Below are 22,131 nucleotides of genomic sequence, written 5' to 3'. Positions count from 1 at the left end.
ACATTTCCAACATACCAAATTAATTTAACCAACACCCCATTGATGAATATAATGTTGTATCGCTGCCTCCTTTTTGCTGTTACAAATAAGGTTTTTAAGAACTTCCATGTATATAAACCTTTGGATACATCAGTGATTATTATTTCCATAATGCAAAATCCTATGCTAGAGGGGACCTATGTTTGGTCCAAGTGTATATCTTTTTTCAAGATATCTAATAGTACTTATCTTACACCCTTTGATATTCTGAATAACAGATTAGTAAACTGAGTGTATTTATGCCTTTTTGAAAAGAATCAGTTTAGTTCTAGGGAAATTTTTATTAAACTTCTGGCATGTTATCTCATCAATATTTATCTTGAATATATGAATGTTATGTAGATTACATTCCAGGTTAGATCTTGAAATAAGGCAATTTTGAGTTTTGGGTCAATATTTTATATGACTGACTAGGAAGGACTGCTTTCTCTTCCTTCTCGAATCCCGCTCTTTTTCACATGTGTTTGGTCTTCATCAGCCATCGTGGTAGATTCTAAAGAGAATGAGGGGAGAAGAGCAAGTGAAGAGCACAGTGTACCTAAGGTCTTAAGTCTTCCTTTCCATACTGCTTTGAAAGCTAGACTTGACCAAGTTTGTAGACCAATATTTCTAAAAATCAGTCATTACCTGTATATCAAAACAAAAGTACCTAAGATACGCTATGGGACAATTTACATTTTTTTAAACTACATTTTGTTTGTTGGTTGTTTTTTTGATAGAAGTATTTAAATCTATTTTGATTTTATCATAATCTTAGATCCTGGAGGTATAGGTAATAAAATGATAATCTTAGATCCTGGAGGGGCAGGTAATAAAATTATAAACTTAGATCCCAGAGGGGTAGGTAATATAAATCAGCAAAGCTAAGAAGTTAAAAACACCATGAATCCTAAAACCAACAGACTGAAAACAATGCTTCTGGCATGCCCCCATCCACAAAAGCATGTTTTACCCATTTCTACTGATTTCTTGCTATGTGTGAAAAATGGGCCTGGGGTTGCCAGATTGCAATTTTTTTTTTTCTTCAAGGAAGCCAGATATCCAAATTTTTTGTGAAATATCTCAACTTTTAATCATAGCTAAACTTGTAAACTATAAATGTATAAGGCAAAAATAACATTTTTGTAGAGAATATTTGCCTTTATGGCATCAGCCTATGACTTTTGGTCTAAACTTTAACTTTTGTTTATTGAAGAGTTCACTTTTCTTTTAAGTTCACAGTTGTATTTTTTGTAGCCAGAGTATCGGTTTGCCACCCTTTACCTTTAAATAACCAGAGGCCACTTAAAATGGAGGGGGGGGGGAAGAAATAGAAATTAAGGATACTGTGGTATACTTTCCAAAATATGTTAGCACACAGCTGGTCAACCTTAAAATTGTAATGTCAACTTAAATCGCTTTTGTGGCAGTCAATCAATTCTTTTTGCCTTTCAAGCATCTCGAAAGGTCAAATGGAGACTTTTACTCGTTGTACATAAAAACACTCACTCTTACCTATTGGAATAAGATAAGAGTATTGGTTAGTAATGTAAGTCATGGAGGAAAGCAGGCTATCCAATTAAGTCAACTGACTTAATTTATGAAGAACAATTTGGATGGGATATATCTAAATCATTTGATTTAAATAGTTGATTGAAAATAATGTTACAATTTGGGTAGTTTAATATTCTTTTATAGATGTTTCGCTAAAAGTACAATCCTAAATGCATCTACTTTAATAATAATTCACCTGTGCATAACTTTTTACATAAAATTTTTCCTAAAGTGATCTCAATTATAATAAAGCCTATGATTTTCGCACTCATATAATAACTAGGAATCTTAATATTCATGATGATGTGTAAATAAATTATTGGCATAAAGTTGATAATATTATTTTAGAGTTAATATTAAAATAGCTTTTACATAATTCTGCTATACAATGCCAATTGTATTATATGGATCACAAGATCCTAAATATGAATTATTTACTATTTGCTTATGTGAAGTTGACAATTTAATTGGTTGTCTTCAGTGTGTACTATGTCAATCACAGTATTTATTTACAATCTAGTTGTCTTGCTCTAGTTTGTCAAGTGAAACAAACTGGTGTATTTCTGACTAAAATTGATTCTTTTGTAATGGCCAATCACAACTTGATTTTCCTTAGAGACTCTTCTTATTTCTTGGTTCAGGCAAAAGATACAAAGAGCTATTGACTAGAAAATGACTTAAGCTCCAAACTTGTAATGGAACAAGGGATAATTTAAAGGAAAATATTGACAGAAAGAGGTGTTAGAAAATTCACACTTCTGTTGCTCTCTCATACCAGTGGTTTCCCAAAGAGGGCCTGTGTGAAATAGATAAGAAATTTGTGGAAGAGAAAAATAACCATGACCTATATAAATTGACGAATTTACTGCTTTACAAGGAGTGATAACATTATCTTCCAGATTGGGTTATTTGGGAAAAAAGAATAACAGTGCAAATATTTTAATTTGAGCTTCCTTTAGTTCTCATAGCTATCTAGCTAGGAGCACATGTTAAATGATATAAAGAAATGCTTTTGGCTGACAAATTTTAAATACTTAAAATTGTAATATAATGTCATTGCCCTGGTAAAAATCAATACAACTTGTTAAGATCTTCCTAATTAGGAAGGTACAGTGAACCTTTCTAGGAATGGTCCATATGCATGATACTTGATACTATGTTAGATAAATACCAGAAAGAGTCAAATAAGGTTTATGACAGTCCAGGGACCTATACATCTACATAGAAGGGACTTGCTGATTAAAACAACAGGAAGTTTTGGGTTGTTTTTTTTTATCAATTATGGAAAAGTCAAGTATGCACATTTTCAAATTCCCAGAAATTGTGGACTTGGGTAAATGTGTGGATTCAAGAGAAATTGTCCATGTTTTTGTAGGGTACATTTGAAACTAAAGATGATTGATAGGCTCTTTTTCCTAATAATAGCTTTATTGAATATACCATTAAATTCATGCTTTTTGAAGCATATAACTCAGTGACATTCACAGAGTTGTATAACCATTGTCACTATCTAATTTCAAAACATTTTATTGCCCTAAAAATGGACTGCTCTACCCACTAGCAGCCACCCACTCCTCCTCCTACAGGTCCTGGCAAACATTCATCTATTTTCTATTTCTGTGAATTTGCCTAGTCTGAAATTTTCATATAAGTGGAATCATGCAATATATGGCTCCTGTCTTCCAAACTGGCCACACCATTTTACATTTATAGTAGTGTATGAAGGTCCTGATTTCTCCACATCCTCACCAACACTGTATATTCTCTGTCTTTTGTATCCATCCTACTGAGTGTGAAGTTGTATCTCATTGTGTTTTCTTTTTTGCATTTCTCAAGTGACTAATGACACTGAACATTTTTTTCATATGCTTGTTGGGCATTTGTCCATCTTCTTTGTAGAAATGTCTGTTCAAATCCTTTGCCTATCTTTTAATTGGATGGTCTTTTTATTGAGTTGTAAGAGTTCTTTATATTTATATTTATGAGCAATTTTTTGTCACTGGCCTCTGTTAATTGATTTTGTTTCTTCACAACAATAACCCCTGTGTTTTTAAACTCTTTTTATCCATTCATGTAGCTTTGATATTCTTGGTCATATTGATGCAATGTCAAAAATAGAATACAGTAAGTTAGAGGTTTTCTTTCTGCTTAATTTTACTAGAAATATCAGTATATCTGAAAGATTGATATAGACTATGGCATGTAATGAAAAAAACCTTCAAATTTGTAGTGGACATAGGTCAGCTTTAAATTGATCTACTTAAAGTTTTCAAAATATATTTTTTTAAATACCTATTTAAGGTACGTCAATTCTGTGTACACCTTCCTTTTTGAAACTTCACACTTTATGATTAAGCAGTTTAAATCAAACAAAACTTAATAGTTCTAGTAATATTCCCAGAACAGCCTGTGGTCTTCAAACTGACCTCATTTAGCTCCTTTTAAATGGGAACAGAATTGTGGAGAATCCTTCACTTAGTCCTGGGATATTGACCTTTTGTTTTTGAGGAAATCATGCCCTGCAAACATGCTAGTCTCAAGAACCTCCTCCTGAGGTTTTTGGGTGGTACAGATATAAAACCCGTTAATGCTCAGCAAGAACTATGGAGTGCTTCCACAAGTCACTGAGCTACATTCTCCTAATAGGTAAAATGCTTTGGATGTCTGTGTATGAAGCATGCACTTTTCTCAAACCACCAGGGCTCAGTGTGATAATTGGTGCAAGAGCTGGGATTTTTAAAATAAATTCTAGTAACTTGAAATAGTACCCAAACCAGGCACCATTTATTTAATTTAATAAAATAAATCTGCTCAATGTGATTTATTTAATCCCTACTTTATGCCAGGTCCTTTTACATACACACAATATCTCATTTAATTTTCACATATCCATCAATAGTGTATTCTTTTTTTTTTAAGATTTTTATTGGGGAATTGGGGGGATGGGAACAGAGCTGGGGAATTGGGGAAGGGGAACAGACAAGTTGCTGTCATTTTAGTCTTCAGTCTATTGTGGAGGACGTTGCTTCACTGGCCCAAGTTGGCACCATCATTGCGCTCTTCCCGGGTGAGGCAGATCAATCGCCGGCTTCTGGACGGCCGCTCACTGCGGCTGCTGGCTGCTCACGCTGGCTGCTGGCTACACACGGTGGCCCATGGCAACCCACTGCCACAGGGGCTGCCGGTGCTGCAACTCATGGCAGCCCAGCTCCAGGTTGAGCTGTAGTTCAGCATCTTAGCTGTGGAGGGCAGTGTCACTGGCTCTCATATGTGGGATCCAAACCGGGGCCCTCTGGCGTCCCAAGCCAGTTCTTAACCATCGCACCACTCGGCTGGCCCCAACAGTGTATTCTTAAATGAGAGGTTAAGTGGCTCGCCCCTGGGCCAGTTTATGAGGATTCGAACCCAAGTGGGGCTCCAAAGACAAAAAATTTATTTCACATCATGCTGTCTCCTGTTTAAGGGAAGGAGTTAATGTGTTTTCAAAAGTACCTAAAATATCCCATGAAGTAAAAATGGAGGATCTAATCCAAGGTGTTCGGTATTCACCTTGGAAACATTAGTTCTTCTCTTACTTAATGTTGCTCAGTCTAAAAGTGACAATGATGATTCTGGCAGTTTTAACTGCTTTACCTAGTAGACAGAGTTGCTTTCTTCCATTGTCTATGTTACCCTTTGTTAGTGGTTAATTCCAGTGATTTCTCATTTTGGAGTTTCCATATACTTTAGAAAAGTTCTAAAAGCCAGAGTTAAATGAATAGTAAATAAATGTTCTCACTATTTACACTTTTTCACTCAGTAGTGTCTGCGTTTTCTTTTTTTATTTGAAATAGTCACAAATTATTGGGTTGTCAGAAAAGTCATGATGCATTTTTGCAAAGAAAAACATAGAAAAAATACGTCATGACTTTACCGACAACGCAATATTTTTTTTACTTGTAATGAGAACTTTTAAGATGTACTCTCTCAGCAGCTTTCAAATGTATAAGAAAGTATTGTTAATGGTAGTCACCATGCTGTACATTACATTTCCAGGACTTATTTATCTTATAACTGGAAGTTTGAACCTTTTTAACTCCATTCACCCATTTTGTCCACTCCCTACCACCTGCCTCTAGCAACCAAAAATCTGCTCTCTGTGAGGTTTTTCTTTTCCCCCTGTTTGTTTTTGTTTTAGATACCACATTTAAAAGAGAGCATAAAATATTTGTCTTTCTCCCTCTGATTTATTTCACTTAGCATAGTGCCCTCAAGGCCCATCTAATATATTGTAACAAATTGCAGGATTTCCTTCTTTTTTATAGCTGAATAATATTAATATATTATATATTGCATTTCCATTATCTATTCCTCCATTGATAGACACTTAGGTTGTTTCTGTGTCTTGGCTGTTGTAAATAATGCTTCAATAAACATGAGGGTACAGATATCTTTTCGAGATACTGGTTTCTTTATCTTCAGATAAATAACCAGAAGTGGAATTTCTGGATCGTATGGAAGTTTTATTTTTTAACTTTTTGAAATACCTCCATATGTTTTCTATAGCAGCTAGACCATTTTACATTTCCTCCATTGGTGCACAGTTGTTTCTTTTCTCCATATCTTTGCCAAAACTTATCTCTTCTATTTTGATAATAGCCATTCTAACAGGTGTGAGGTGATATCTCATTGTGGTTTTGATTTGTATTTCCCTGATGATGATTAGTGATGTTGACCATCACTAATCTGTTGGCCATTTGTATGACTTTGTTGGCAAAAGTGTCTATTCAGTTCCCCTGCCCATTTTTAAATCAGATTATTTTCTATTGAGTTGTATGACTTCTTTATAGTTTTGGTTTATTAACCCCTTATCAGATATATGTTTTACAAATACTTACTCCCATTCCATATGTTGCCTTTTCCTTTTGTTGATGGTTTCATTGGCTGTGCATAAGCTTTTTAGTTTGATATAGTTCCACTTGTTTATATTTGCATTTGTTGTGTTTGCTTTTGGTGTTAAATCCAAAAAAATCATCAGCAAGACTGATGTCAAGCCTAACCCCTATGCTTTCTTCTAGGAGTTTTATGGTTTCAAGATTTACATTTCAGTCTTTAATTCATTTTGAGTTGATTTTTGTGTGTGTGGTGTAATATAACAATCCAGTTTTATTGTTTTACATGTGGCTGTCCAGTTTTCCTAACACCTTATTGAAGAAACTATCATTTCCCCATTGCATATTCTTGACCCCTTTCTCATAAAATAATTGAATATATATGGGTTTATTTTGTTCCATTAATCTGTGTGTCTGTTTTGCATTCCCGGATAAGTTTTACTTTTGATCAAGTTCAGTCTATCTAGTGCTGCTTGAGTTTCTGGAGTCATATCTAGAAAAAATAATTTGCCAAATTTGAGATCACACAGAATTAATTTTTATATGTGCTATGAGGTAGAGATAGCAATTTTTTTATCAGATATGTCTTTTGCATATATTCTTCTTGGTCTGTGGCTTGTTTTCTCATTTTCTTGATACAATGTTTTGGAGAGGAGGTTTTTAATTTCAATAAAGTCCAGCTTATAAATTATTTATTTTATGGGTCGTATCTTTGATGTATATAATCTTTCTACTTGTTATAGGTCTGTTGAGATTGTCTCTTTTCTTCTGAATCTGTTTCAGTAGTTATGCCTTAATAGGAGGATTTTCATTTCACATAAGTTATCTAATGTGTTGTCAGATGATTGTTCATCATATTCCATTATGGTCCTTTTAATCTGTAAAGTCAGTAGTACTAAGCCCTTTTTCTTTTCTGGTTTTAGTTATTTGAGCCTTCTCTCTGTTTTGTTTGTAGGTCTAATTAAATTTTGTCAATTTTGTTGATCTTTCTAAAGAAATAGCTTTTGGTTTTGTTGATTTTTCTGTTGTTTTTCTACTTTCTATTTTACTTATGTTATAATTTTTATTATTTTGTTCCTCCTACTTGTTCTGGATTTAGTTTGCTCTACTTTATCTAGATTCTTCAGATGTAGGTTTAGGTTATTAATTTGAGATTTTCTTCTTCTTACTCTTCTTAAATATATGCAACTCAGTCATTTTTATTGCAACTGAAAGTCAATATATCACAGAAACTTGGCGATAGATCTGGGGGAAAGTACTATTTTTACTAAATGATGAAATAGTTTGTCATTGGTAATAATATTTATGAATAATATAAAATACAAATATGGATGCTTCTAACTTAGCACTATCCAACTCACAAAGTTGGCTGATTGAATTTGCCTCCACACTGCTCTTTTACATAACACAAGCACAACTGAAAATCCTGTTTCCTCTTTTATGGTTCCCCCTTATTATTCATGGTATTGGCACTTCCATTCTAAAACTACAGAAAAGAATGACTGAGAAATTACTACCTAGTAAATTAATTTGGTCATGTACGTCTATTGGTCAGCAAAGTTCACATGACCCTAAGCACTGATAATAAATGTCTTGGTCTTCTTATTGCTTTATGACTGTTATTTTTCTTTTGTAAAACAAAAAACAAACTTCAGAAATATTAAGAATGAGAGTATAAAAATTGCACAAGTGCATAATACTTGAATATTATTTCCTCAATATTTTCATGATGTCAGTATATACAGTGAGAGTGAATGATACAAGAATAAAGCTAATGATTGCATCAGCTATGACATTACATGGCCTCAGTGTGCATACTCAAGAAGTTTTTAATGTTTGAATAACTGAAAGTATGCTAATTTTAATCTAGAAAAAGGATGTTGGAGAACTTAGGTTATATATATATATATGATGAAAGGATGATATACAATTTCTCAGGTATGATATAATCACCACATCAACATATTTCAAAATGAGGTACAATGGAAAAATACAGATACAGATATAGATGTATTTCAAATAGTCTTTATTTAAATTTTAGAAACTAATAAAATGATATTTGTGAGTATAGTACAGTAAATGAGTAATCTTTTACGTAGGAATGATTACAAATGTACAATAGCAAAATGCAGCCTCAGAGATGTTAGTTTTGCTTGAAAAGACAGATCATTTTAAAAATTGAAGGTTTCTTTAACTTTTGAGCACTGACACTAGTACTTCATTGCTAAACTGTTGAAGAATTGCAAGATCACACATAATCATGATAAAGAAATTGAACTGAGTCTGTGATTAATTTGATCGCCGGTACAAGAGTTAACAGACTTAACCACAATTGCTGGTGCTCTCTCAAATTCAGAGAGGCTAATAAATTAAAATGAAGGCAGATTTATGCAGTCCGCTGAATGTGATGTATAAATCCTCATGAAACTACAGAAATAGGAATACCACACAATGCATATACTTTGGTTTACATCTTTTTTCCTTTTAGTACAGGAATTTACAGCTGCAAATTTTCTCCTAAGCAGTGCTTTCACTGTATCCTGTAAGCTTCTCATGTTGTGTTTATGTTTTCATTCATACCTAAATATATATATATATATATATATATATTTTTAGTTTTCCTTGTGATTTCTTCTTTGACCCATTGATTATTTAGGAGTGTGTTATTTCCAAATATTGGTGAATTTGCTAAATTTCATTTGCTTATTGGTCTCTAATAAAATTCTACTGTGGTCAGAGAATATACTTTCAGTAATTTTAAACACTTTACATTGATTGAGGTTTTTTTTTTAGTGGCCTAATAAATTGTGTGTCTTGGAAAATGGCCCATGTGTGCTTGAGAAGAATTGTATTATATTGTTTTTGGGCAAAGTGTTCTATAGATGTTTGTTAAGTTTAATTGACTTATAGTACTGTTCAAGTCTTCTATTTCTTGTTTCTTCTATTATAATTGAAAGTGGAGTATTGGAGTCTCCAACTATTACTATTGAATTATCTCTTTCTCCTTTCAATTCCACACATTTTTGTTTTATGTATTTTGAGGGTCTGTTGTGAGGTGCATATTTGGTTATAATTATGCTTTCCTAATACATTGACCCTCTTATTATAAGACATCCCTCTTTGTCTATAGTAACAATTTTGGTCTTAGTCTATTTTGTCTGATAGTGTTATAATCATGTAAGCCCTCTTCCATTACTTTTGTGTAGTTTGTCTTTTTTTCCATTCTTATAATTTCAACCCATTTTTGTCTTCTAAAGTGTGTCTCTTAAACAGCATACAGTTGGAAATTTTTTCTTATCTGCTTTCCTAATCTCTTTGTTTCTAAATGACACATGTCTTTTTTCTTCTTCTATTTCCCCAATCTTCTTTTGTGTTAAATGAATATTTTCTAATATATATTTTAATTCCCTTGTTTCTTTTAATATATTTTAGGTTATTTTCTTACTTATTGTCCTGGGGATTATGATTACTGTTTAACTTCAATTAGATACAGAAATTTGCTCCAATATATCTACATTCCCTTCCCCTTTCTTTGTGCCACTATTGTAATCTTTACACATTAAATTTTTTATGCATTACAAGAATCAGCACAGTTTTATAATTATTGCTTTATTCAATTGTCATTAAATAAGGTAAGAGAATAAAAAAGTAACAAACAAAAAGTACACTTATTTTCTTTTATCTGTACTTAGTTACCTTTTTCTATGTTATTACTTCTTGTGGATTCAAGTTGCTCTCTAGGGTCCTTTTACTGCAATCTGAAGGACTCCCTATTTTGTTTCTTGTGGGACAGGTCTGAGAGCAATGAATTCTCTCAGTGTGTGTTTAGCCATGGACATCTTAACTTTTCCATTTTTGAGAGTTAGTTATGCTGGATATAGAATCCTTGGTTTCAATACCTTGAAAATGTCATCCTACTACCTTCTGGTCTCCATAGTTTAAGAAGAGATATCATCTGCAAATTTTACTGAGGGTCCCTTTTACATAATTAGTCATGTCTTTCTTGCATTCAAGGTTTTCTCTTTGGCTTTCAGGTTTAACTATGATATGTGTAGTTGTGGCTCTCTTTGAGTTTATCTAGGTGTTCATTGAGCTTCTTGGATAGGTAAATTAATAGTTTTCATCAAGTTTGTGAAGTTTTAAGCAATTATTTTTTCAATATTCTTTTTGCCCTTTTCTCTCTCTCCTCTCCTTTGAGAGTATCATTTTGCATTTGTTGTCCTGCAATTCTGAGTCTCTGTTCATTTTTCTTTATTCTTTTGTTTCTGTACTTCAGACTAGGTAGTCTCAATTGACCTATCTTCAGGTTTGCTGATTCTTTTTCCTGCAAGCTCATATGTGCTGTTGGACCTCTCTGCTATGTTTTTTCATCTTATTTACTTTTTACTTCTAATTTGTTTTTTAAAAAAATTAAAAAATTACCAATCTCTATTATTTTCTGTTTGGTGAGAAGTCTTTCTCATATTTTCATTTATTCTTTAGATATTGTTTCCTTTAGTTCTTTAAACATATTTAGTATAACTGATTTAATGCCTTTGTCTATTAACTCTAACATCTAGGCTTCCTTAGGGGCAGTTTCTATTAACTTCTCCTGTGTGGAGGACATAGTTTATTGTTTCATTGCATGTCTTGTGATTTTTTTTTGTTGAAAATTGGATATATTTAATGATATATATGATTACTCTAGAAATAAGACCACCTCTGCCCCCTCCACAAGGGTTTGTTGTTTTTCTCTTTGTCGGTACTCTGTCATGTGTAGCCACTAAAGTTGCTGTTTAGTTAGCTCAGTGGTCAGCTGATAATTGGATAGAGACCTCCTTTTTTAATTGATTTTTTTATTTTTGTGCTTATAAGTTTTATTTATCTATGTTAGAGCAATCATCACCAATTTGGGCACAGTTCCAAAGCAGATCTCTTGTTGGATTCTGGCCATAAAATTATTTTTTAGATTGTTAAGATCTTCTAAAGTGAGAAAGTTTTCCTAATACTTTAGAAAAAATACTAATCACCAATAAGTTGATTTCATGCTCAAAGTGGTGACCTCACATTTTAAAAAATAAAACACCACTGTTTTGAACATCTAAACATATTAAATTTGAATCAGTAAGTCTTTGTCTTTGCCAAGGGGCTTTGTATGTATGTTGGGGCACGCCTTCAGTGCTATTGCAATTTGTACTATGCCTTAGCTTTTACTTCTGAATTGTGCAGAGCCATAGGTGAAAGCTTGGGCACTTTTTAAATCTTTCTTCAGCACACACACAGCCCTGAGTACAGTCTTTCCTGAGTACAGCCCTGCACATATGTATAGCCTTTTAGATTCCAGGAATATACCAGAGCTTTGTAAAGCCCCATGAGAACATCTCATTCATAGCATTTTCTTTTATGTTTTTTGCTCAGCCTTTTGTTTGTTCCAGCAATTACCACTGCCTCAAGCAGCTGCAGTATTGAACAGTTGCCACTGACTATTTTAGGCATGTTCCCACAAAGAAAGGGCTGTTCTCACTGTATTAAGTTCTGAGTTAGTTCAAATAAATACAAGTCCTGCAAATGGTAGTTTTCAGGGAACCCCAGGCAGGTCAACTAACAACAGTTGTCTGGAAAGGGACTTCTTGGGGCATTTCAAATCCGTTTTGACCTACTCAGTGGCTTCCAGTCTGATGGTTTTCACAGTGGACCACAAGGTTGCTGGTTTTCAAGGATATTATGAGATGGGAAGAGTGGATGGGAATAGGGCAAGTTAAAATACCACAAACCTCACTGTTGGTTTGTTTTGTTTATTACCAAGATTCATACAATATTTTCAAATAAATGTTCCTTGGATTGTTGGAAACCATTGGTTAATTTTGAGAATTTTGAAAGAGTTGGTTTTGAATTTTATTTTTTTCTCTTGTTCTAATTGATTTTATGGAAAGCAGGTTTTTGGAGACCCTTGTTCCACTACTCTAAAAATACTTCCCTTTATAGGCTTCTTAAGTTAAAAAGTGTTAAGTTTTTAAAATTTTTCATTTTGAAGTGTGCACTGAATTTAAAATATTGCTCATGAGACAGATTAGAAAACATTTAAATAGGCCTAAATACACACAGGAATTTAGTATATAACAAAAATGGCATTTTTAATCTATGGAGGGTAATAGATTTTGAGATAACTAATATTGGGACAAGTGGATAACTAACTATAAGAAAATAAGCTTGTATTTTGATCTCACATTCTTCATCAAAAATAAATTGTAGATGTGCTTTGTATATAGAAGAATAAAAAATGAAATTATAAAAAATGAAAGTACTGGAGCTTACTTGGAAGTAGATTGTTTCAGGAAGTTGTTACAAATGAGTATAAAGATTCCGAGGCAGGAGAGTGTTTGTGATTTGCAAAGAGGCCAACAAAGTGTCATGAGCAGGAGAAAAACAGCAGGGAATGGGAATAAGATATCCAGAGCCAAATAAAGTAGGATTTAATAGGCTGCAGTAAAGATTTAGGATTTTATTCTGAGTGTTAGAAAACTACTGCAAGGTGTCCAGGAGTTGAGTGATATGGCAGAATTTCCATTTAAAAATATTTATTGTGGCTACTGTGGAGAGAACTGTCTGTCAATTTACCAGAGCAGAAACAGAAGACTTTTGGGGCACCAGGTGATGAATCCAGGAGAGAGATGGAGATAGCTTGGAGCAGGATATTATTTGAGTGTAATTTTTTAAGGATTCATCTGACAGAGTGAAGGAAAAGCTACAAGAAATAGGGATGGCTCAAGGGTGAAGGCAAGGTTTTTACCTGAGATGCTTTCTGGCAATAACTTGTGTGTTAGGGACCTCTAGAAGATGAACATGTTTGCAAAGGGTTGGAGGGAGAATCAAGAGCTCAGTTTTGGATCTGCTAAGATAGAAAGGCCCATTAGCTATCCTAGAACAAAGTATGGAGATTCTGAGGAGAGCTTCATTCTGGATATAAAAACCTGGGATTCATCAGCATCTAGAATGTATTGAAGGCCATTGGGACGGATGGGATCACCTAACCACAAGAGACACAGTATTTCAAGGTTGGGGAAATGAAGAGGATCCAGAAATGGAGCCTAAGAAATAGCAACTATGTAAGTGAGAAAAAATTCAGGAGAACGTGGTGTATCAAATTTCAAGTTAAAAAAATAATAATAAAGGAGGAAGGAGTGATGAGCTATATCAAATGATGCTGAGAGTTTGAGCTAAGAGGGTGAAGTGAGAGTGGAAAAGGGGTAGGGGTAGAGATGCGACTGGGACTAGCTGTGATAGATAGCATAGTATGCTTTTATGATAATATCAACGGTACAGAAAAGGGATAACAATGATTCAATGAGGGAGGAGGGAGAGGAGATAATTGTGTGAGAAAAGTCCATGAGTAGGCAAAGATGGGACCCAGTACATGAGAGAAGATGCCTCATATAGAACATGGACAGTGAATCCATTGCGCCAGTGTGGACGCAGAGCACACATAGTTACAGATACTGGTGGGTTGAAAGATTCAGTGGCAGGAGAATGAAGAAGGACTCTTTTGATTTCTTTATTATTTTAGTGGAATAAGAAGGAAAGTTATTATTCTGAGTAAATGGTTTATATTTTTGTCTTCCTCACCGGACTTTTTGTCCAAGTCAGGTATCACGTCTTCTCTGTTTTCATATCACTATCATGAATGATTGTAAAATGCAAATGAACAGTAATCTTTTAAAATTACTTTTGGCTTCACCTTGAGTTAATACAGTAATACCTTGGTTTGCGAGCATAATTCATTCCAGAAACAAACTGCTCGTATTGCAAGTCATCACTTGTTTACCCAGTTAAAATGTATTAGAAATGTTTGCTCATCTTGTGGAACACTCGCAAACCAAGTTACTCACAATCCAAGGTTTTACTGTATATACTTTGAACATATTTACATTACTGTTTATTTTGTTGGAGTTGTGTTAAAGATAGAGTGTATATAGGAAGCTTATTTTGAGTATCTTACCTCAAAGCCAGGCTCTCATGTGCTGACATTTGTTTTATTTTAGAAGTTGAGGCAGATTGATTATCTAAGACCACTTAGAGACCACACAGCGAAAGAATTCAAAGAAACATGTCCAAATAGTGACCACTTTCCCCTGAGATAAATTTCTAAGTGACTGATAACATTGTCAGTGATGGTCTTAACTTATAAAAATATATTAACAATTTTCCAGGTGAAAGATGACATGGAATGTGAAAATTTTCAGCTGTTTGGAAAGGAATCCCAAGAAACAGTGAGTAGCAAGTAACCATTGTATACATTTTTCAGTATTAACTTCTTAAAGGTTTCTCTACCAAAGGTTTCTCAACCTCACCACTTGGCATTTTGGTCTGGATAATCCTTTGTTGTAGGGATGGAGGGGTGAGGAATGGGTGTACTGGGCATTGTAGGATGTTGGCATCCTTGGCATCTGTCCACTAAATGGCAATAGCATCCCTCTCCCAAGTGTGATAACTATCAGTGTCTCTAAACATTGACAAATGTTCCCTGCAGTTAGGGTGGCACAGGGGAGGTTGGGGAGAAAACTGCCGCTGTTTAGAGGACCACTATTGCAACAAACACATAAATAAATGAAACCAAGTTTCCCCAGGCTTTTAGCTAATTTATTCTAGGAACAGATTATTTTTCTGAGGGCAGTTTTGGAGGTTTTATCTAATGAGGACGTGGTATGAAGGTATTTTCACAGGAATGGCAATTGAGACTGTTAATTCCCATTTTATGTTCAGAGAATACCTTCATCCTGGATACATTACAAAATGTTCAATGCTAAACACTCATCAGTTTGAATCACTCAAAGCTGTCATGTGGAAGAAGAATGCAATTGCCATAAGTGTATTTCCAGAAGGCAGAGCTATGACCAATGTGCTAATTGTAGAGGTACATATTTTGTTTTGTGATAAGAAAGAGGGTTCTAATGGATAGTAGGTCCTACACATGGAACAAACAGCCCCAGAATTCCCTTTCAATAGAGTCAGTAAAGCCAAAATCATATGGTAACTCTTTAGAGATATTACAGAGGGGATTAAAGTATTGGTTGGGTTTCTGATCTCATTTAGTCCTGTGAGTCCAGAATGAATAGGAGGGACATGATAATACCAAAATGAAGTTGCATCAGACAAAAGAAGTAGGAAAGAAAAAGCAAGGAAGCAGAAATAGCAAGCAGCAAAGGTGAACTGGTGTTATAATGAGTAAGGCATTCATCTTCAGGAATGATAGCTCAGAGAGGAGCGAAGGGAGAATTCAAATGTGCAAGCATCCTCACTTTAGGATTATCAGACTCTGAGCTTGTGACTTAAGGTAATTCCTTGAGCTGTCCTTGTGATACCTAAGGACCCTGTTTTGAATCTACCCCCCCCTCCGTTAGAGGAGCTTCTGTCACTTTCAGGACTTAGTACAACGGTCATAAGAATTCCCCGGGGTGCTTGACAGCCACACATATTTGTGGAACCACATGCAGAGATTCCAGATCCTTAAGTGTCTGAGCTGGTGATTCTGCATTTTAAACTGGCACCCTTGGGAATTCCAGTTGCAGATGGACCTAGGATCACTCTTCAGGCACCGTTTTTTTGGAAGGTGGAGTTCAGATTGCTGTCTGACTCCTACCTGAACCCTGTGAATTTGGAATTTTCCGAGGAAAGAAATATTCCAAGGAGAATATCAGTTACAATATTCATACTAAGCATTGGACCTCTAAATAACCTTCATTACTGATGGAACCAAAAGGGCTGCAATATTTTTCTGGAAATGTGAGGTGTTTTGTTTTGTTTTGTTTTGTTTTGTTTTTGGCTGGTGGCAGGGGTTGGGGGCAGGTTTATTTTCTTTTCTGGTAATAAAAAATTCCCTTTGATACTCCCTCCCTTCCCAGTGACTGTAAATTCTCAAGCTTAAAAAGCTTGATAGCCGTAAAAGAACATGTTTAGAAATACTTATGTCAGTGGCATTATCTGCATCCCCATTGAAGCACTAACGATACAGCATCTCCTCAGCTGGGTTACTCATTGATAGAATTACTGATTTGAAAGAAATTCCTAAAAAAGCTTCTAGAGTGTCAACCGAACCACAGTGATTAGAGGTTTATGTCATCATTTAACAACTTCAACACCACTAGCTCTGGAGTGGACAGGTTCTTATATTAAATGTCTTCTTTGGATGTGTCTTTTTATAACATCTAGGTGTGATCAATAAACCAGGGTCCAGTGGAGAAGGCATTTCTATTGTAGATATAGCTGTTTCTGTGGTTTCACCCAGTGACCTTGAGTTCAGATCCTTATTCCCATCTCTGATTCTCTCTATATTTACATTAGAATTCCAACTATTTCCCCAGTTAAACTTTCTTTTGTTTCTGTTTGACCTTACACTCTCATCTTTGATCAAGCATGAGCAACTATAACCTGACTAATCTATACTTGCTGTTCTTCGCCTGTGATACACATGGAAAAGGTGAATGAAATCAATAACTGTTACTGGTTTTCATATATCATTGATTCAAGGCAGACCTCCCATGAGGCTAATTGAACTTAAACTTCAGTGCTCTCTTTTGCTCAAATCCTTTCCAAGGACCAGAGAGATAGCCTTAGCAGTGTGTTCATATGGCCATATGGTTTTATAATACTTGTAAAGAAAGATATTTTGACCACTCCCCATTAAGACTGCTATTTCCTTTCACTGGGATGCTTCCAACTCCCTTTCCTCTTGTATGACAATGTTTGTGTGGCTACAGAAATTTTGGGGATATCAGTGAGGGGAAGTATAATCAGAGAAATATTTCGTGTGGATAGACATATTTTTGTTGTTTGCAGGTTAGGAGGTATATTTGAGATATGCAGTCACATCTGTGACTCAGGGTAGGACTTGCTCTGGAAGCTGCCCACTGGGCCAACACACCTGGTGTCATATCGAAAAGGTGCAGGGCTAGAGGTCATACCACAAGGTGAACGAGTCCCACGACATCCATCACAAGGCATATGTGCGCAGTTGATGAGAAACAAGGTTGGAAGTATATAAAGCCAGAAGTAGTCTGTGGTAAATTCTTTTCAGCAGATGTATAAAATTGTAAGCAGAGGATTCAGTTCTTATTGAGATCAAGTCTAAGATAAGTTCTCTCCTGTTAGGAACAGCCTCAATAATAAATAAACAGAATTACAAATGTACTGTACATATAATATTTTAGAGATAATGGAATTTATTATTAGACTTCCTGGCATGAGAGCACATACCTGAAGCATTGCTACAGAGTAAAACTAAGTGCTAAGAATCATGTTTTATGCATCTCAATGATCAATAATAAACATTTCAATCAACTATGCTAGGGAAAAGACTAATTTGTCATTGTGCTTTCTGTATGGAAATTGTATCACAAAACTATGGTTATATTTAAAAACATAAGAGTCTGCATCTAAAACTTTTAGGAAAAAAGTCTTTAGATTGTTTGTCAGGCATTTATTAAAATTTTTTATTATTTTCCTAGAATTTGTATGTTTGTGCTATTTGTTGACCTTTTAAAATTTGTATTATAATTTATTGTGATTTCTTTCTTCATTCTAAGTAAATGTTCATTTTGTACCAAATTATGTATTTGTGGTTTTATATTCTTTTTCTAAAAGAGGTCTCTAAACCATGTGTTTCAGGTCTGACAACCACTTTAGGCTAGGAACCAGGATTCTAGGCATGCTTTTTACTGATTTTGTGATATTTTTCAGGGTTGTTTTAGATATCTGGTGAAGCAAAGTAAATAAAAATATCCTTAAACTGTAAAGCCTTATATAAATGATAACTCTTACACAATTATTACTACAAGTTCCATAGCTTGTTATCACACTCAAATCCTGGTATTGGTGGGTCTTTGGTCAGTCACACTGTAATATGTGGCAAGGGGCATACTGAAATTTTGAACAAATCTGTCAGTTTTAGTGAGAATGTGAAGTCTTTTCCAAATGATGCCAATACACCTGCTTCTCAGGTAGAGGTGATCCACTTTTCTGTCATGGAAATAAATTGCTGTGAACCCATCACTCACATTCTGTCTGTAATTATAACTGTCAGAAATCTGATGACGTTGTGTAGGGAAAATCAAGATTACGTGATTCTACCTTACAGAACTGAGAGGTGTGAAAATACATGGAAAGAGGAACTTTGTAGGGATAAGATGATGCTATGCAATATTTTATAATATTAGGTCATCTTTCCTGTTGAATCTATCACTTGCATGTGGGTATGCCTATGGTGATGAGAACAAGACAGAGGTGAAGTATAACACAGGAACAGGAGATCCCTGGTTGATGTCAAATTTTCTACCAGTGCCTCCGTCTTTAATAGCCTTCTCCCTTCCCAGACCACATAAGAATTCTGCTGCAGCCCTTTGACTGTCTCTGGCTATAAAGGTTGTACATAGCATCACCACCTGACTTCAGTTGCTTCATCGCTCTCCACATTTCTGTCGTTTTTTTTTTTTTATCTCCTCCATGGGGGAACTATCTCTTGGTGATCTTTTTTGCACACTTGGAGGTAGTTAGTGGTACTTGAGTTTTTGTCACCTGTACTTCCTTTTCTTGAAATTTCAGGGAAGTTATATGCCCTTTCAGAATAATGGAGCTCTCCCCACCCCACTTGGGTAATATCACAAAGTGTCTTCTGTGGTAGCAGGGCTCTGTTTTACTGCACCACTAACAAAGCTAAAAAAGATAGTCGATGTTCCTGATAGGTGAAGACACAGGAGAAAAGTAGAGAAAAGGGGCATTACGGCAGCAATGTGCATAAAATGGTAAAGGAAACAGAGAAAGACTGTATAAGTCAACATGAGAATGTAGTACAAATAAAATAAATTGCCCTTCAGGATCCTAGAGTTGCTAGATTCCCAGAGGTTGCCATCCCCTTTGTTCCTGTACTTCCCGTTATGAGATTTAATCTCTGCAAGGAGATCTGCAAAAGGCCTTTTCTGCCTCCTAATGACTGCTGCTGTGCCTCATGTACCCTGTGAACCTCTAACCTGGCCCACCAGTACTTTGCAAAATCAATTCCCCATTCATTCTATTCCCCTACAGAAAATGGCATCCTGTTGATGAGTACATTTGCTGGTTTACACTTGACAGGAAGTTCAGAGATCTCAGTGATGTGGTCCCACCACCATTTTTGCTTAATCCACTTAATTTTACTGTCTCTTCCAAATAAAACTGGACCAATTTCTGTTTCTTGCAATTTTCTGTCCCCCCAACACACCCACCCCTTCATCTGTTTGGAACACTTTCTGTGTCTGTATTGTAGACAACCTTATCATTCAGGTGTCATCTTAAATGCTACCCCCTCTAAAAATAATGTCTTCTATAAACTCCAGTAACCATCTGTTGCTCTCTCATGCCACTGGGCATATTCTGTCAAGCATTGGAGTTATCTGTGTACTGGTTTTATTTCTATAAGAAGATTAAACTTTGTAAGGGTATGGAGCATTGTTTGAATCTTTGTGACAGTGGTTTACAGAAAACCGTGCAAATATTAGGCATCAATTAATATTGTTTTAAAGCTAACTGTGAAACATAAACCAAGTGACTGGGGCAACTTAAAGAAAAAGAGGCAGCTCTACCAATTGCTGTTCATTTTATTTTTTTAATATGACATATATGAACAACAAAAAGATTAAATAGGAACAAAGGCTGTCTGAAAATACTTTATCCTGATTCATTTCATACACATTTCTAATTGTCATCCCTTGTATTCTGATATTTTTTCTACACCTCTTTTCTTGCCTTATTTACCTTTCAAATCCGTTTAGCACAGATTTCACCCTTATAAGCACTTGAGAGGTCACAGGACGGCACCTGACAGAATGGATTGCTATAGTATTTTACCCTACTCCCAGCACTGAGGTAATCCTGCTGGATCTGATGTGATAATTTTTGCACCCAATAGATATACTCAACAAAACATCATTCACCTTGAATTGCAGCTCAGCATAATCCAAGGTCAGGAAGGCCAGATACTATGGACTGGTTTCTTGGTGCATATTTAGCTGACTTAATAAAGCAGCAGGATGGTTTTAGAAAAGCAAAAACGTCATATCGTGATTGGCTTCAACCTTCTCTTTCACATCTTTTACCAGATAAAGCAGATTTACTGTGAAGTTAAAGAAGCTTAGCTGACATTTAAGGGCCCCCTATTTGTATAGGCCACATCAATTTGTCCAGGCCAGAGTGATACTGTGTTTGTAATTTTGTATTCTTATACTTTAAGCACACAACCCCTCCCAAGTTATAGAAGCTTCAAACCCTACAAAACATAGATCTGTCACAGCCTCTATGCCTTCCTCTATGCGTTGTCCTAATGTTGCTAATTCTCTGAATTTACAGCAGATAGAAAGAGTTATGAGCCTTAAGTCTTTATTTTGATTGGGCAAAAGTCCCCATGGGCTTCCCTTTCTATGTCTTTTATTCCTCAAGGCAAAAACAAAACAAATATGTACATGTATTTTCATAAAGTCACAATTAGATAATATCTGTTTTCATTTTGATCAGAAGCAAAGAAATATTGTGTATTCAAAATTAGGAAAATTATTTCCATGTTATTATACTAAATTTAACTTGAGAATAGTACTTATATCAGACTAAGGCACATGGGAAGAAGGACAGACAAGGACAATATATACATGCTACTATAAGGACAATATATACATGCTACTATATTGGGAGAAAACATATGAGTATACAGTGTATTTGATGAAAGCCTGATTTCCCTGAGAGCTGGAAGACAGTTCTTGGTGGATCTTTTCTCTTATTGCACATCTTATAAGTGAGGCATTAACATCCCTTTGTTTGGGGCAATCTTTTCCAAGATGTATGGATAGCCTTAGAAGGTGCAGATAGTCTCTCCCTCCAGAGCAAAGGGCAGGTGGGTTTCTTTCGTCTACAACAGCGGTTCTCAACCTGTGGGTCGTGACCCCTTTAGGGGTCGAACGACCTTTTCACAGGGGTCGCCGGGTACTCCTATGTGGGTGTATCTGCATGTGGGCCTGGAGACGGATAGAGGAGTGGTGTCTCAGTTCCTAAGACCATTGAAAATATGTGTTTTCCGATGGTCTTAGGTGACCCCTGTGAAAGGTTGAGAACCGCTGAACTCTAGCACAACCCACTGCACGTGCTGGCATGCCCTGGGCTCATCAGGACACCCCTCCGGGACTGGGCAGCGAGGCACACTGATGCAGATATGCTAGTGCTCATGATGCCTCCTGTGATGTAGAAATAATGCCCTTTGTCCCTGGCTCAGGCACCTTGTGTCCTCTGGCAGTATCCACAAAACCATGGCAGACAAAGCGTTGGCTTGCAAGGAGAGTAAAGCCTCAGGTCCTCAGAGCCGTTGACGCTATTGCACTATGAGCTTCGACAACTTAACTAATAACACAGCCAAAGGAAAAACAGACAACTAATATCATAAATATTTAGTAGAAAGTAAATGTAACTATACTTTAATATCTGTACATCTTGACTAGTCAGAAAATATGAAATAAAATTAATATTGAGATCATTTTTCACCATCAGATTTTCAAAAGCTAAATATAGCAATGAGTCAGATGTAGAGAAGAGATGGAGAAACAGATACTCTCATGAATTGCTGGTGGATGTGAAAGCAGTTAAATGGTTTAGAAAAAGTTGTATGTGTTTATACCTATTTGGCCAGCAATCAATCAAT

General features: G+C 35.5%; 1 long non-coding RNA gene across 1 annotated transcript in view; it reads left to right on the top strand.

The window, feature by feature from the left end:
• The window catches only part of LOC109373974 (uncharacterized), a 281,945-nt gene that overhangs the window by 22,408 nt on the left and 237,406 nt on the right, over positions 1-22,131 (top strand). The window contains exon 2 of the long non-coding RNA XR_002122327.1: positions 14,630-14,689. This is a non-coding gene — a long non-coding RNA (uncharacterized LOC109373974). The remainder of the gene's footprint in view (positions 1-14,629; positions 14,690-22,131) is intronic.

This window comes from Hipposideros armiger, unplaced genomic scaffold (assembly GCF_001890085.2).
Source record: "Hipposideros armiger isolate ML-2016 unplaced genomic scaffold, ASM189008v1 scaffold_765, whole genome shotgun sequence".
Lineage (NCBI taxonomy): Eukaryota > Metazoa > Chordata > Mammalia > Chiroptera > Hipposideridae > Hipposideros > Hipposideros armiger.
Note: the sequence above shows the minus strand (reverse complement) of the source record. Positions and strands in the feature narration are given on the sequence as shown.